Source organism: Erpetoichthys calabaricus, chromosome 14, assembly GCF_900747795.2.
Source record: "Erpetoichthys calabaricus chromosome 14, fErpCal1.3, whole genome shotgun sequence".
NCBI lineage: Eukaryota > Metazoa > Chordata > Cladistia > Polypteriformes > Polypteridae > Erpetoichthys > Erpetoichthys calabaricus.
Window position 1 is genome coordinate 65,325,916 of NC_041407.2, and position 15,930 is coordinate 65,341,845.

Here is a 15,930-nt window from a genome sequence, read left to right on the forward strand (position 1 = left end):
TTCAAAATTCCTTTTATTTCTCTAAATCTCATATTTAATATTACAATAAAATTTCACATCTTTTTGCCAAAATGAGGAGGTCATAAGTGTCATCTGCTGTTAACTAATTTTATGTGTGTAACATATAGTTTATCAAACTCCTGGGCAATGTTGAGAAGAAGTATATGTGAATGTATATAAACAGTATATATATATATATATATATATGTGTATATATATATATATATATATATATATATATATATATATATATATATATATATATTTATATATATAGCCATGCGTATGCGTATGGAAGACAGCTTAATTGTTCTGGTATTTGTAGTTACTCACCAAACCAGGGTTTGGCACTGTTTTCTAATGTTTTCTCTTATCCTCCTTCTGCAGAATGGAAGACTGACAGCAGTTCAACCCACAATGTCACCTCTGTTATCTGCCCTCCTAGCCATTTTGAGTCAGTACAATTCTGAGATCAAGTCTGAAAGGACATTATCCACAACTTGGTGTGTGTTTTTCATTGTTGCTTTATTTCAATTATATTGGGTCATCACAGTGGCCCAATACATGATAATGGACAGCCAGGATGTGTACCCTGGAAGAACCAGGAAAAAGAGCTTGCATGGGGCAGTAACTCCCCCGGGATGACAGAGGGCAATCCCCCTGGCTTGCTACTGTGCCACGGGGTTAGGCCATGGAAGCTCAATCCTTCTGGGGCCTGTGACCATTGCTAGGGGGTGCATGGGGAATGGATGAGCCATTTTCTACAGGGCTGCCCCCACACCTGGAAGGAGATCATGGGACACCTGGGGCACTTGCAGGTGCTATGTAAAAGGAGCTGCCTCACTCCATTTGGAAAGCCAGAGTAGGGAGGAAGAGGACAAAGCTTGAGGTAGGAACTGAGGTTGGTCAGGCAGTCAGCAAACATCTACTACGTCCTCTCAGTTACGAGAAGCAGATCATAGATATGTTATACAGTATCTGCCAAACAATAAAAAGAGGACACAACACGTGTTTCCCCCTCCTCGAACCGCCACCTTATCGTGGTGGAGGGATTTGCGTGTCCCAATGATCCTAGGGGCTCTGTTGTCCGGGGCTTTATGCACATGGTAGGGTCACCCAAGGCAAACTGGTCCTAGGTGAGGGATGAGACAAAGTGCAGTTCAAAAGACCTTCTATGATGAACAAAATATTTGGACGGCGTTTTCCCTCGCCCGGACGCGGGTCACCAGGGCCCCCCTCTGGAGCCAGGCATGGAGGTAGGGCTCGATGGCGAGCGCCTGGTGGCTGGGCTTGCACCCATGGGGCTCGGCCGGGCACAGCCCGAAAAGGCAACGTGGGTCCCCCTTCCCATGGGCTCACCACCTATGGGAGGGGCCTAGGAGGCCGGGTGCAGTGTGAGTTGGGTGGTGGCCGAAGGCGGGGACCTTGGCGGTCCGATCCTCGGATACAGAAGCTGGCTGTTGGGACGTGGAATGTCACCTCTCTGAAGGGGAAGGAGCCTGAGCTAGTGCGCGAGGTTGAGAGGTTCCGGTTAGATATAGTCGGGCTCACCTCGACGCACAGCTTAGACTCTGGAACCAATCTCCTTGAGAGGAGCTGGACTCTCTACCACTCTGGAGTTGCCCCCGGTGAGAGGTGCCGAGCGGGTGTGGGTATACTTATTGCCCCCCGACTTGGAGCCTGTACATTGGGGTTTACCCCGGTGAACGAGAGGGTAGCCTCCCTCCGCCTTCGGGTGGGGGGATGGGTCCTAACTGTTGTTTGTGCGTATGCACCGAACAGCAGTTCGGAGTACCCACCATTTTTGGAGTCCCAGGAGGGGGTGCTAGAGGGCATACCTTCTGGGGAGTCCCTCGTACTGCTGGGAGACTTCAATGCTCACGTGGACAATGACAGTGAGACCTGGAAGGGTGTGATTGGGAGGAATGGCCCCCCCCCCAATCTGAACCTGAGTGGTGTTTTGTTATTGGACTTCTTTGCTTGTCACGGATTGTCCATAACGAACACCATGTTCAAGCATAAGGGTGTTCATATGTGCACTTGGCACCAGGACACCCTAGGCCTCAGTTCGATGATTGACTTGCGACCACATGTCTTGGACACTTGGGTGAAGAGAGGGGCGGAGCAGTCAACTGATCACCACCTGGTGGTGAGTTGGCTTCAATGGTGGGGGAGGATGCCGGTCAGGCCTGGTAGGCCCAAACGTGTTGTGAGGGTCTGCTGGGAACATCTGGCAGAGCCCCCTGTCAGAAGTAGCTTCAACTCCCACCTCCGGCAGAACTTCGAAAACGTCCCGAGGGAGGTGGGGGACATTGAGTCCGAATGGGCCATGTTCCGTGCCTCTATTGTTGAGGCGGCTGACCGGAGCTGTGGCCGTAAGGTGGTCGGTGCCTGTCGTGGCGGCAATCCCCGAACCCATTGGTGGACACCGGCGGTGAGGGATGCTGTCAAGCTGAAGAAGGAGTCCTACCGGTCCCTTTTGTCCTGTGGGACTCTGGAGGCAGCTGATAGGTACCGGCAGGCCAAGCGGAATGCGGCTTCAGTGGTTGCTGAGGCAAAAACTCGGGCATGGGAGGAATTTGGGGAGGCCATGGAGAACGACTTTCGGACGGCTTCGAGGAGATTCTGGTCCACCGTCCAGTGTCTCAGGAGGGGGAAGCAGTGCAGTGTCAACACTGTATATGGTGGGGATGGTGCGCTGCTGACCTCTACTCGGGACGTTGTGGGTCGGTGGGGGGAGTACTTCGAAGACCTCCTCAATCCCACTAACATGCTTTCCAATGAGGAAGCAGAGCCTGGGGACTCAGAGGTGGGCTCCCCCATCTCTGGGACTGAGGTCACCGAGGTGGTCAAAAAACTCCTTGGTGGCAGAGCCCCGGGGGTGGATGAAATGCGCAAGGAGTTCCTCAAGGCTCTGGATGTTGTAGGACTGTGTTGGCTGACACGTCTCTGCAACATCGCATGGACATCAGGGACAGTGCCTCTGGATTGGCAGACCGGGGTGGTGGTCCCCCTCTTTAAGAAGGGGGACCGGAGGGTGTGTTCCAACTACAGAGGATCACACTCCTCAGCCTCCCTGGAAAAGTCTATTCGGGGGTTCTGGAGAGGAGGGTCCATTGGATAGTCGAACCTTGGATTCAGGAGGAACAGTGTGGTTTTCGTCCTGGTCGCGGAACAGTGGACCAGCTCTACACCCTTAGCAGAGTCCTAGAGGGTGCATGGGAGTTCGCCCAACCAGTCTACATGTGTTTTGTGGACTTGGAAAAGGCGTTTGATCGTGTCCCTTGGGGAATCCTGTGGGGGGTGCTCCGGGAGTATGGGGTACCGGACCCCCTGATAAGGGCTGTTCGGTCCCTGTACAACTGGTGTCAGAGCTTGATCCGCATTGCCGGCAGTAAGTCGAACCTGTTTTCAGTGAGAGTTGGACTCCGCCAGGGCTGCCCTTTGTCGCCGATTCTGTTCATAACTTTTATGGACAGAATTTCTAGGCGCAGCCAGGGTGTTGAGGGGGTCTGGTTTGGTGGACTCAGGATTGGGTCACAGCTTTTTGCAGATGATGTTGTCCTGTTTGCTTCATCAGGCCGTGATCTTCAGCTCTCTCTGGATTGGTTCGCAGCTGAGTGTGAAGCAGCTGGGATGGGAATCAGCACCTCCAAATCCGAGACCATGGTCCTCAGCCGGAAAAGGGTGGAGTGCCCTCTCAGTGTTGGGAGCGAGATCCTGCCTCAAGTGGAGGAGTTCAAGTATCTCGGGGTCTTGTTCATGAGTGACGGAAGAATGGAGCGTGAGATCGGCAGGCAGATCGCTGTGGCGTCCGCAGTGATGCGGGCTCTGCTTCGGTCTGTCGTGGTGAAAAAGGAGCTGAGCCGTAAGGTAAAGCTCTCAATTTACCAGTCGATCTACATTCCTACCCTCACCTATTGTCATGAGCTATGGGTAGTGACCGAAAGAACGAGATCGCGAATACAAGCGGCTGAAATGAGTTTCCTCCACAGGGTGTCTGGGCTCTCCCTTAAAGATAGGGTGAGAAGCTCAGTCATCCGGGAGGGGCTCAGAGTAGAGCCGCTGCTCCTCTGCATCTAGAGGAGTCAGATGAGGTGGCTCGGGCATCTGACCAGGATGCCTCCTGGACGCCTCCCTGGTGAGGTGTTCCGGGCACATCCAACCGGGAGGAGGCCCCGGGGAAGACCCAGGACACGCTGGAGGGATTATGTCTCCCGGCTGGCCTGGGAACGCCTTGGGATTCTCCCGGAAGAGCTAGAAGAAGTGGCCGGAGAGAGGGAAGTCTGGGCATCTCTGCTCAAGCTGCTGCCCCCACGACCCGACCTCGGATAAGCGGAAGAGGATGGATGGATGGATGGATGGATGGAACACATGTTTCGCCCTTATTAGGGCTTGACAGATGTATACACTTTTGTACTCCCTTTTTGAGCCACCGCCTCGACTCGGGACACATCACTTCTGGTCCTGGCCCCGAAGACGACATCACTTCCGGTCCCGGCCCCAAGGACGACATCACTTCCCCCAAACTTCCTATACAGCCTCACACCTTTTCCCTGGAAGTCACTTCTGTTTTGGACTCTGTCTTGTAAACTTGACTCAACTACAAATCATTTGCTTTTGCAGCCAGGATACTGAATTATACGGGTGGCTGCCCGAAACCTTGCCATGTCTCTTGTCTCTTCTTCTCACAGTGGCATAGCCGGCAGGATAATGTCCCTGAAGAACCCGGGACAGAACCCTAAAACAAACCAGGTAGGAAAATACCGGGGCCGAGTTTCTGGGCAGGGAGTGCGTCGGGGGGTCAGGAAGAACCCGGTGCATGCTCCGTTCCACAAGGGCAACCCTGGGCTGAAGCCCTATCTGGTGGAGAGTGTTGAAGGGACCCACAGGCGTGGGCTGGTTTCTGAGGTGGACGTGAAAAGGGCTCATTATGCTCTCCGGGGTAGGAGAGCTGAGCCGCCCATCAGGACCAAGGTCCCTGATACAGATGGGCTTTCCCCAGGCCAGCAGGTGAAGGAATTGCAGTCCTGGAAGTTTAACCCAAAAAGAGCACTCCCAGAACAAGCTATGGCTCTCTGACAGCAGGTGGGTCTGTGGCTACGGCCATTTGAAAGGATCCCACTACAAATTGTGCAGCAGGTTGCCTGCTTTTTGCTGCTGCAGCATTTACCCCAGGACTTTGCCCAGCTGGCCTGGGATGACTTCCATTCCATGCAGGAGCTGCTACAACTCCTACAAACCCCACGGCCGGCCTTGAAACCTGGGTTGGCAGAATGGCCCCTTAGTAGAATCCATGGGAACTACGTCCCACTTAGGAAGTCCCTCCTGCTCACTCTGGAGCCTGTTCCAAAGTCGCCGGACCACCTGGCCTGCAACCTGTCGGGGAACAAGGTGGACTGCAGGGGGACACGGCAGTGTTGTTTGTGTGCTCTTAGCAAACCTCTGGCGGATAACCATACTGGGGAGCTACTCATTAATGGATATAAAGTGACGGCCTTGTTTGACTCCGGCAGTAACGTGTCTGTTCTTGCTCGCTGTTATGTTTTACCGCAACAGTGGATTAACTCTTTTAGGGCGGATGTCGACTTTTGTCGACAGGAGGGGTTGAAGGCGAATGTCGACAAAAGTCGACATCCAGGGATAGGGGCGACAATCAGCTGTTAATGGCAACAAATCTCACTGTCACGTCACAGGCATTCCCCCTGTGCTTGGAGGAATGCTAGACTCGTTGACTCGGCAAATAAACATTGCGTGTGCGTGAGTTGCGAAATGTAAACAAAGGCAAGATGGCACCGACATGTGAAAAGGCAGCGCAGCAAGTGCAGAAAAGAAAACACTTGGCAGACAATGTTTTGCGCGTTATCGCGGAGTCGGACTCTTGATTTTTCAGAATCGGACTTTATTGGCAGTGATCAGGAGATCGAGCAAGAGAGTTAGAAGCAGGCATCAGCTGATCAGACACCAGCCGATGCCGCGCCAGCGGATCTGCTGCCAGTTGAGTGCCTTCGCGCAGCCGATGCATCTACGGCAAGGTTCGCATGGGATAAATACACAGACATTGATCCGTTGAGAGCCGATCTGGCTATCGGAGTTTATAAGACGGCATGGCTTGCTGTTGGACGCGACAGATCACCAGCTGCTGTACTTCAGACTGCTCTCTCCTGATGATGCTTTTCAGCTACTGTCAGACGAGACAAACAGGTAGGCAGATATTTTTTTTGAATCGCGGGCTGCGTTTGCATCGCATTCTCGTTTTTCAAAGTGGAAACCCACAACGAAAGACGAGATGAAGCGCGCTGTGGCATTACAAATAGAGATGGGACAGAACTGGTGATATAACTTCAGGGAGCATTGGTCCAAACGTGTTTTGTCCCCTGGTGGCTTAGGTACGTGCTGCTGCAAAGTTTTATTCACTTCTGTAATAAACGGAAGCAAATCCCATGGGGTGAGCCAGGCTATAATGCCATACATAAAGTTCATAAAGTTTCAGAAGATGAAAAGAGGTGACAATACGGTTTTCATGCAGGCAGAAAACTTGGTGGCAGTGGCATGGCACGATGGCAAATGGGTGACTTGTCTCTCTACAGTACACACTAACAATATATGTGAGAAATTGCAGCAACAGACAATTGAAAAATAGGCACCAAAGCAACACATATTGTAAGGAGTGCAATGTGGCAATGACTGAAATTGGCTGCTTTGAGCGAGATCAGACTTTGCTGTGTAAAATGTATGTGATATGTATGTGAAATCATAGAGTATACAGGCTCATACAACATGCAAGACAGTAACATTTGTCAAAAGTAAATATTTTTTGTTGATTTGATATGTTAAACAATTGCTTTGTCTTCTTTTTTAAAAAATGTTAGTTTTTGGAAAAATATTCAGCCCTGGGAGAAAAGAAACAAAAAAAAAATTAGCCCTAAAAGAGTTAAAAGAAAGACCAGTCTTAAATGTATACACAGAGATGTCCGCGTGTATAAATCCGCCCAGTGTTACTTATGTCTGGAAGGAACCCTTATAAGACTCACCGTGGCGGTTCTTCTGGATCCTCCGTTTCCAGTAATCCTAGGGCAGGACTGGTCTGAAAGTAACAGCAGTAGACTAGTGAGTATTCCCAGTTAAGCTTTGGGCCTAATCATAGGTGAGAAAGACTCTTCTCAAGCTGCCTCCATGCCGTGTAATCAGCTGACAGGGAGTGGGGCGGAAGGCCAAGAGAGTGACGCAGAGACTCCTGGACCGTCGAGGGCTGCTACATCATCCACCAGCGTCCCGGCAGCTCGGGAGGAATCTCCGCCCCTTGAGGTCAGACCAGACCCGCTCTCTGAGTTGCACTTTCAGTTTAAAGCGACGCCGGCTTCTTTCAAGAGAGAACAATGGAATGACGACTCTCTGAAACATGCAAAGAATGCAGTGGTCCTTGTCAACGGCCAACGCACGCATCAGCCCATGCCACAGGGACCTCACTTCGTCATTGAAAATGACTTGTTATAGTGGGTTGTGGAGCATGAGGGGAAGGATCGGAAGTTGCTGCTAGTCCCGCGAACCTACCGGGGGCAGGTCTGCGAGTTAGCACATTCCCACCTTCTTGGGGCCATCTTGGCTCCGACAAAACACTAGAGCGAATCCAGTTCCGTTTTTTTTGGCCGGGGATTAATGAGGAGGTTCGCCGTTTTTGCATTTCCTGTCCGGAGTGTCAACTGCGGCAAATTCCCAGGAGGGACCGCGCTCCTCTTGTCCCCCTTCCCCTGATTGATGTCCCTTTTGACCGGATTGGGGTCGACATAGTAGGACCCTTGGAACCCTCAGCCCGAGGACATAAATATATACTCGTCCTTGTGGATTATGCGACCCGATACCCTGAGGCCGTTCCCTTGCGCTCAGCTACTTCCAAAACGATTGCACAGGAACTAGTAGGAGTCTTTGCGTGTGTTGGTGTCCCTAGAGAAGTCCTAACAGACCAAGGGACACCTTTTACCTCGGAAACGTTCAAGGAGACTGCCAAGTTACTGAAGATAAAGCATTTAAAAACCGCGGTGTATCATCCTCAAACCGATGGGTTAGTGGAGAGATTCAATCAGACTCTAAAGCAGATGCTTCGTAAGGTGGTCAGCGAGGATGGGAGGAATTGGGATCAACTCCTCCCCCTCGTCCTCATTGCCTACTGGGAAGTCCCCCAAGCCACTACGAGCTTCTCACCATTTGAGTTGTTATACGGACGACAGCCCCAGGGTATATTAGATATCTTAAAAGAGGGCTGGGAAGGAGAGGCTCTTCCCTCGACAAATATTCTGGAATATATCGCCCAGTTGCGTGATAGATTTGATACAATTAGACCCATTCTAAAGAGTCATATGGAGGAGGTGCAAGCAGCACAGGCCTGCCTTTATGACCGTGGCACGACTCTCCGGGAGTTCTGTCCAGGGGATCGCGTCATGGTATTGGTGCCCACTTCTCACTCCAGATTGCTCGTTCATTGACTGGGCCCTTATGAAATTAAGGAGAGGAAGGGTTTGGTGGACTATTTGGTGAAACAACCCAATTGTCGACCAAGGGAGCGGCTGTATCATGTGAACCTGCTGAAACCATGGAAGGAGAGGGACCCCGATCCCTCCTCCGGTCAGCCCCACTCACTCTTTGCTCAAACAAGTTCCCTTAATTTCAGCGAGCAGTTATCTTCCAGGCAGAGGCAGGAGCTAGAAGCAGCTATCCGCTCTGTCCCAGAGGTGGTAAGTGAACAACCCGGCCGGACCTCTCTGGTTGCACATGACATATTGACTGACCCGGGGGGTGATCGTCCGAGAGCGGCCCTATAGACTTCCGGAGGCAAAGAAAGCTGAGGTGGGACTGGAAATCAAGCGAATGCTGGAACTAGGAGTGATTGAGGAGAGTTTTAGTCCCTGGTCCAGTCCCATCGTCTTGATTGCTAAGCCCGATGGCAGTTGGAGGTTTTGCAATGACTTCTGTCGGCTTAATCAGGTTTCCCGATTTAATGCTTATCCCATGCCTCTCGTGGACGACCTCCTCGAGAGGCTGGGACCAGCTAAATTCCTGACCACACTTGACATGATGAAGGGGTACTGGCAGGTTCCTTTAACGGAGTCCGCGAAGGAAAAAAACGCGTTTAGCACTCCTAGCAGACATTGGCAGTATTGTGTCCTTCCATTCGGGTTACATGGGGCGCCTGCAACTTTCCAGCATTTGGTGGACAAAGTGCTCCGACCCCATAACTCGTATTGTGCTGCCTACCTGGATGACGTCGTCATCTATTCCAGCACATGGAAGACGCACATACAGCAGGTCACAGCGGTATTGTGGGCACTAGGAAAGGCCAGGCTTCGAATCAATCCCAAGAAATGTTTCTTCGGGTTGAGAGAAGCCAAGTATTTGGGCTACCTGGTAGGCCAGGGTATTGTGAGGCCACAGTGTTTCAAATTAAATGCCATACTGACATGGCCCCATCCGCAAACCAAGCGGCAAGTCCGATCCTTTGGCCAGGTACTACTGCCGGTTTGTGCCTCGCTTCTCCGAGAGAGTGGCACCCTTGACCGACTTGACGAAGAAAAGAACTCCCAACCTAGTGGTATGGTCTGACAAAGTGGGGACTGCATTCAGTAACTTAAAAAAGGTTCTGACTTCAGCACCTATATTAATCGCCCCTAACTTTTCTCTTCCATTTGTCCTCCAGACGGATGCTTCGGACACAGGCTTGGGAGCCGTGTTGAGCCAAAGCATTGATGGTGTTGAACACCCCATAATGTACCTAAGCCGGAAACTGTTGGACCGGGAGACCAGGTATGCAGCGGTGGAGAAGGAAGCTCTGGCGATTAAATGGGCGGTTACGCAGCTGCGGTACTACCTCTTGGGTCGGGTGTTCATTCTGGTGACGGATCATGCACCTCTAAAGTGGATGGCCCTTCACAGGGAGTCGAATCCGCAAGTCACCAGGTGGTTTCTTGACCTGCAGCAATACAAGTTTTCGCTCATTCATCGCCAGGGATCTCTTCATGCCAACGCTGATGCCCTCTCCCGACCTCTTGGTGCAGGACGCCCGACCTGACGGGTCTGGGCTGAGGGGGGAGTCTTGTCACACACGTGTGCATAGAAGGCAACTGAAGGGCTTAGAGATGAATGATAATATATCTGCCCCCTCACTGATGCTCTTTCTAAGTTCCCTGCAGGCCTTTCCCGGGAAATCCCACCAGGAGCCACCGCCTCGACTCGGGACACATCACTTCCGGTCCTGGCCCCGAGGACGACATCACTTCCGGTCCCAGGCCCGAGGACGACATCATTTCCGGTCCCAGCCCCGAGGACGACATCACTTCCTCCAAACTTCCTATAAAGCCTCACACCTTTTCCCTGGAAGTCAGTTCTGTTTTGGACTCTGTCTTGTAAACTTGACTCAACTACGAATCATTTACTTTTGCAGCCAGGATACTGAATTATATGGGTGGCTGCCCCAAGCCTTGCCATGTCCCTTGTCTCTTCTTCTCACAATATATAGTAACAAGGCGCTATATAAGCGCCCATCCCGACACAGATTGGACACGGGAGGCACATATAAAAATAAATAAACTTTTATTTTCTTCAGCTGGAGGGCACGTCTTCCCCGTGTCCCCCAGCTACAACACAGTCCCAAGCACAAACTTCAAACACACACGGTATAGCACACTCCTCTCTCTCTCTCTCTTCCACCACCACTCCTCCTCAAGCTTTGCCCTTCTCCTCCCACCTCTGGCCGTTGAGTGGTGGTTGCTGGCTCCTTTTATGACTCACCGGGAAGTGCTCCATTTGCACTCCCCCTGGCGGCCACTCCAGATCCCAAAAGGGCTGTGGAGAACTCCATCCCTCATGGAGCCCTGCCAGGAGCTGAGGCACCACCGTCAGCCAGGGAGGCTGCCACCAAGCGTCCTCGGGGAGGTATTGAGCAGCCCATGGTTGCTCCCCTGGAACATACATCAAAGGGGCGTCCCGGCCGGAATGGGACCCGGCCGTCCACCACGAATATATACAATATAGAGAGAAATAGTGACTGGCTGGCATCATGAAGAACTTTGTATGCCTTATGAAAAATGCTGTAAAATGCAGAGTGTTTAATTTTTTATAAAACTGCAAAATTTTTGTTTCCATTTCTATAATAACAAATTTACATAAAATACAGAAGTAAGTTTTTGAATTCTAAAGAACCCTCTCAGACAATAAATGGCCTATAAAGTGTTAAATTATTTTTTTGTTATTGTGCCCAGTTATACAGGTATATAATATATATAGTGTGTGTGTGTATCCTGTATTTCTTTTCTCTGCGGAAATGCATCTTGAGATAACTTGTCCCTATTAATAACTCTACAATTCCCCCACAGCAGGCTTCTTTTAGATTAGAATAAATTAAGGCACATGATTTAGGGCAACCGGAGTTTTTCATTGTTATCCACATAAAAACATAAAAGAAGTTTCAAAGTTACACAGAAACTGCCAGAAAGCATAGGTTCACACTGATTCTGCACCCTACTATTGTAAAGTTGACTTTATCCCACATTTAATATTTTTTCTTTGATTTTACAAAGGTTATATTCATTTTTGTAATCTTTCTATTTTATAATTTCTATCCATCCATTATCCAACCCGCTATATTCTAACACAGGGTCACTGGGGTCTGCTGGAGCCAATCCCAGCCAACACAGGGTGCAAGGCAGGAACAAACCCCGGGCAGGGGGCCAGCCCACCGCAGGGCACACACATACACACACACACCAAGCACACACTAGGTACAATTTAGCATCACCAATGCATATAGCCTGCATGTCTTTGGATTGTGGGAGGAAACCGGAGCACCCGGAGGAAACCCATGCAGACACGGGGAGAACATGCAAACTCCATGCAGGGAGGACCCGGGAAGCAAACTGTGAGGCAGCAGCACTACCACTGTGCCACCGTGCTGCCCAATTTTATCATTTGTTTCATTATAAATATTATTGTATATATATATATATACACTGTATATTGAATGACTGTCTGTATGCTCTCTATACAATGCTATACCCATTGACCTATCTGGACCAAATTTTGTATAGTTGGACTATTTTAGAGCCCCAAATTTTAACCCAGAGACTCCCAGTGTTTTTTTTTTTGGTTTTTTTTTTTTTTGCTGTATGCAAACAGCATGCACACCAGTGCCATCTGCTGGCTCAGAGCAAGTGAAACATCCAAACAGACTGAGGCTAGACCAGTAGACAAAATGACCAGAGCTTAACACTATTTACCTAGGCAACACCACATCCTGTTTTTATTTACTATAATATAAAAAGGAGTATCTTGCCATTTTGCAAGTTGGGTAGTTGGGTTTTAGGTGAGGCTTGATCAAGAATGGAAGTGCTGCACAACACACATGAGAATAAAGAGTTGTTATTTATCTTATGGTTTGTTGGCTTTTCTTCATAATATAAAAATTATAAACTGCCCACCTTGAACTAAGAGGATGAGTCATAAATGACAGAATTTATGTTAACAACCCAGCAAGGAGTTACCACAATTCTGGAATTAAAGCAGATCCAAAATGAACAAATTTCAAAATGCTGCATGCTTCTTCTATCTACTGTACTTTAATGTAAAAGGGAGTATTGTGCACTTTTGCATGAGGTTAGGTGAGGCTTGATTGAGAGTGGAAGTGCAGCACAACACAAAGGAGTACAAAAGGATTGCTCTTTAACTCCTGCTTGTGTTTTCTTCCTAATTGAAGCACTATGAACTATCCACTGTTACGCATGCACTTTTGAAGTTCGCCTTCTGTGCTCATCAGTGGTAAGCACTACCATTCTGGGGCACAAGCAGGCACTGTCGTAGATGGTATTATATCTCCTTTTCCTCTAACAACCAGGAGAAACTGCCCACTGAGGGAAACTGACTCTGCCCTTTCCACTCCCTCCTCTATAAAACGGAAGTACTCCCAACAAGAAGATCTCAGAACGAAGCTCCTGCCTGAGTATGGAGCAAACTACTGAGACTTAAATCTGGATGGTTGCTGCTTTACTCCTTTAAATTTTGTTGGTATTCTACATGTCGTCGAGCACCAGATTAAGTTTAATTGGACTTGGCAAAAAATTAAAAAGGGTGAACCGGCTGGTGCCCCAAAATTTCCTTTGACCAATGTGTTCCCACGGTCGACAACAATACCTTGAACAAATAGGATGAGTCAGACATGACAGTGTTCATGGTTACAACCCAGCAAGGCGGTACCGCAATTTAGGAAGCCAATCATACCCGTAAATAACAAATTCTCAAAATAATACATGCTGCTTCTATCTACTATAACATAAAAAAGGAGTATCCTGTGCTTTTGCAATGGGGTGTTGGGTGAGACTTGATCAAGAATGGAAGTGCAGTGTCAACACTGTGACAGATAGAGGCACAGTCGACCCCTTGAACCCTCAGACCAAACGTCAGACACCAGATAAAAGTCCAATAATAATATTTATTTGAACAAATATATGCACAAACCACACTCCACTCCCCAATACTCATACAAATAACACTAATCAATAAACAATAACCAATCCTCCACTCCCAGACGCTTAGCCACCCTGCCTCCCAACTCAGCTCATCCGTCGGGGATTTCCCAGAGTCCTTTATAATTCGTGACCTGGAAGTGTTTCTGTCCCTCAGTCCATGTGACTTTCTATCACTTCTGGGTCAGGTAAAAACTTCTCCTTTTCTTCATCAGCCCGGAAGCACTTTATTTCTTCCAACCATGTGACTGGGATTTATTTCCAGGCTGTACGGAAAATAAACGTCTCTGTGTCTCCCTGCAGCATCCCCTGGTGCCGCCGACATTATCCAGCAGGGCTGTGTATTAAAACTCCATAGTCCATGATGCCCTGCTGGAATTCGGGGCATCTCCACGTTGCAAGGAGTGCTCCATCTAGCAGCCTGGGGGTATTGGCCGGGATGAATGATCGGCCATATCCCACAACACAAAGTAGAATCAAAGTGTTGTTGTTTAACTCCTGCTTTGTCAGCTTTTCCTCATTATTTAAGCCAGTGTTTCACATTTAATTGAACATTTCAAGAAGGCAACAAATTTGATTTTCTTTTTACTGATATTTATCTGCTCTTTTGCTGCTTTATCAGCATTCATTGATTTTTCTTTTTCTTTTTGTAATCATCAGCATTGCATGTACAGTAATTTAAGCTTCACAGCTATAGAAAAAGGCCACATTTATCTTAAATTATAAAATATAGCATTCAAAAATTGCCAACAAGCTTGCTATACTGTACAGGAAGCCAGAATTATACAAAACTTTTGATAGACCTGAAAGGTACATTAGCCTTACTGCTTGGGTGGCCGGAATTGAATTCCCTGATAGGTATAGTGTAAAATACACTAGAGATTTCAGTTCTCCTGAATGAGGCACAAAAGCTGCTGAAAGTTGTCATTTGGAAAATGTGGAAGGACTTTGTTATATAATTTAAATGGCCAATTTTTCATATTTTATTTTTTAAGTAAATTTAAAAATAAAAATATAATGCTAATTAGGTTTGTTACATATGTTATATTTGGTGAAATTTTCATTTATTTTTACATTAAGAATGCATGCATTGACTATCGCCCCTGTGTATTAATAGCCCAATCATAAACTGGTTTGCACCTTTTTAAGATTTTCAAAACGCAAAGTAATTCATGACACGTATTATTGCATTATTACCTTTTTTGTTTATGTCTTTTAACCATAGCAATATTAGAAAGGAAGTATACACCCTTGATGGCTAATTCTGATGTTGCAAAAACAATCCACCAAGAGAGATCTTGTCCGTAATCTTAATGGTAAACCAATAAATGCTACAAGCTCTAGTTCATCAGGCTGTGTTTTTAGGAACTGTTGACCTTCTAGGTATGTCTACAGACCAAATTAGGAGGAACAAGATGATCTAATCGTGACCCCTGACCACCAGATGAGTCAGCAGTAGGAAAGAGACTAGAAAGAGTGAAAATTAAAAGTGGTTGCTCTCTGAAAAGAGTGTGCATTTAACTAAAGTGTAAATGAATGCACAAATAAACTAGCATGGAGAGAAAAGAAAAAACATGACAACATATCACATAAAAGTCGATTAAGATCTCAGAGATGAAATCAAAGACGTTTCTCACAGAACAAAGGAGCCTGAAGTGAACATTACCTTACTTCTGCAAAGGATAGTTTCTTGTTCAAAGCTGACTCTGTTTTTAGTATTTGATCCTGAGTCCTAACCCGAAACCCCTCTCTAAGAGCTAAGACATAATTCAAAGTCTGTGGCCTGAGCACATTCTGTGCTAAGTTTTCAGTGCCTGTAAAAAATATTCACTCCTTAGAAGTTTTCACACTTGAGTTTTATACAACATTGAATCACAATGGAGATAATTTGTCTTTTTTGACATAGATTAAAAGAAAAGGGCTCTTCAATGTCAAAGTGAAGCAGATCTCTGCAAAGTGGTCAAACCGTCAAAGCGAACTTTATTGTCATCTCTACCATATACAAGTATACAGACAGACAAAATTGCAAAGCTCAGGGTCCACAGTGTAACAAAATGAAGTGCAAATAATAAATTAAAATTTAAAATTAAAACACAATAAGACAAGACATTGTGCAAAGACAAGACAAAGAAGTAGCAGCAATATTGACGTGTAGTTAGCAATATGAACATTGATGCAATGTATGGTATTTGCAATCTAGATACATAAATATAGTCAATAGATATGTAATATTTTAAATAAATAAATATAGATAATACAGAAATTATCAGTGTATGATAATAGTTGTTTAAGACGTGTAAACAATGACAGGTCAGAATGTTTCAACAACAGGAGGATATCAAGAGTGTCAAAATACTTAAAGGTCAGTATGAGATTTTCAGTTCTTTTTTCTACATGCACACTAGTCTTTGCATGGAAAATG

The 15,930-nt window shown here is 47.5% G+C and overlaps 1 protein-coding gene across 2 annotated transcripts in view; it reads left to right on the forward strand.

Moving 5' to 3' along the window:
• Positions 1-15,930, forward strand: part of cnr2 (cannabinoid receptor 2) — a 437,724-nt gene that overhangs the window by 336,269 nt on the left and 85,525 nt on the right. The window lies entirely within an intron of this gene.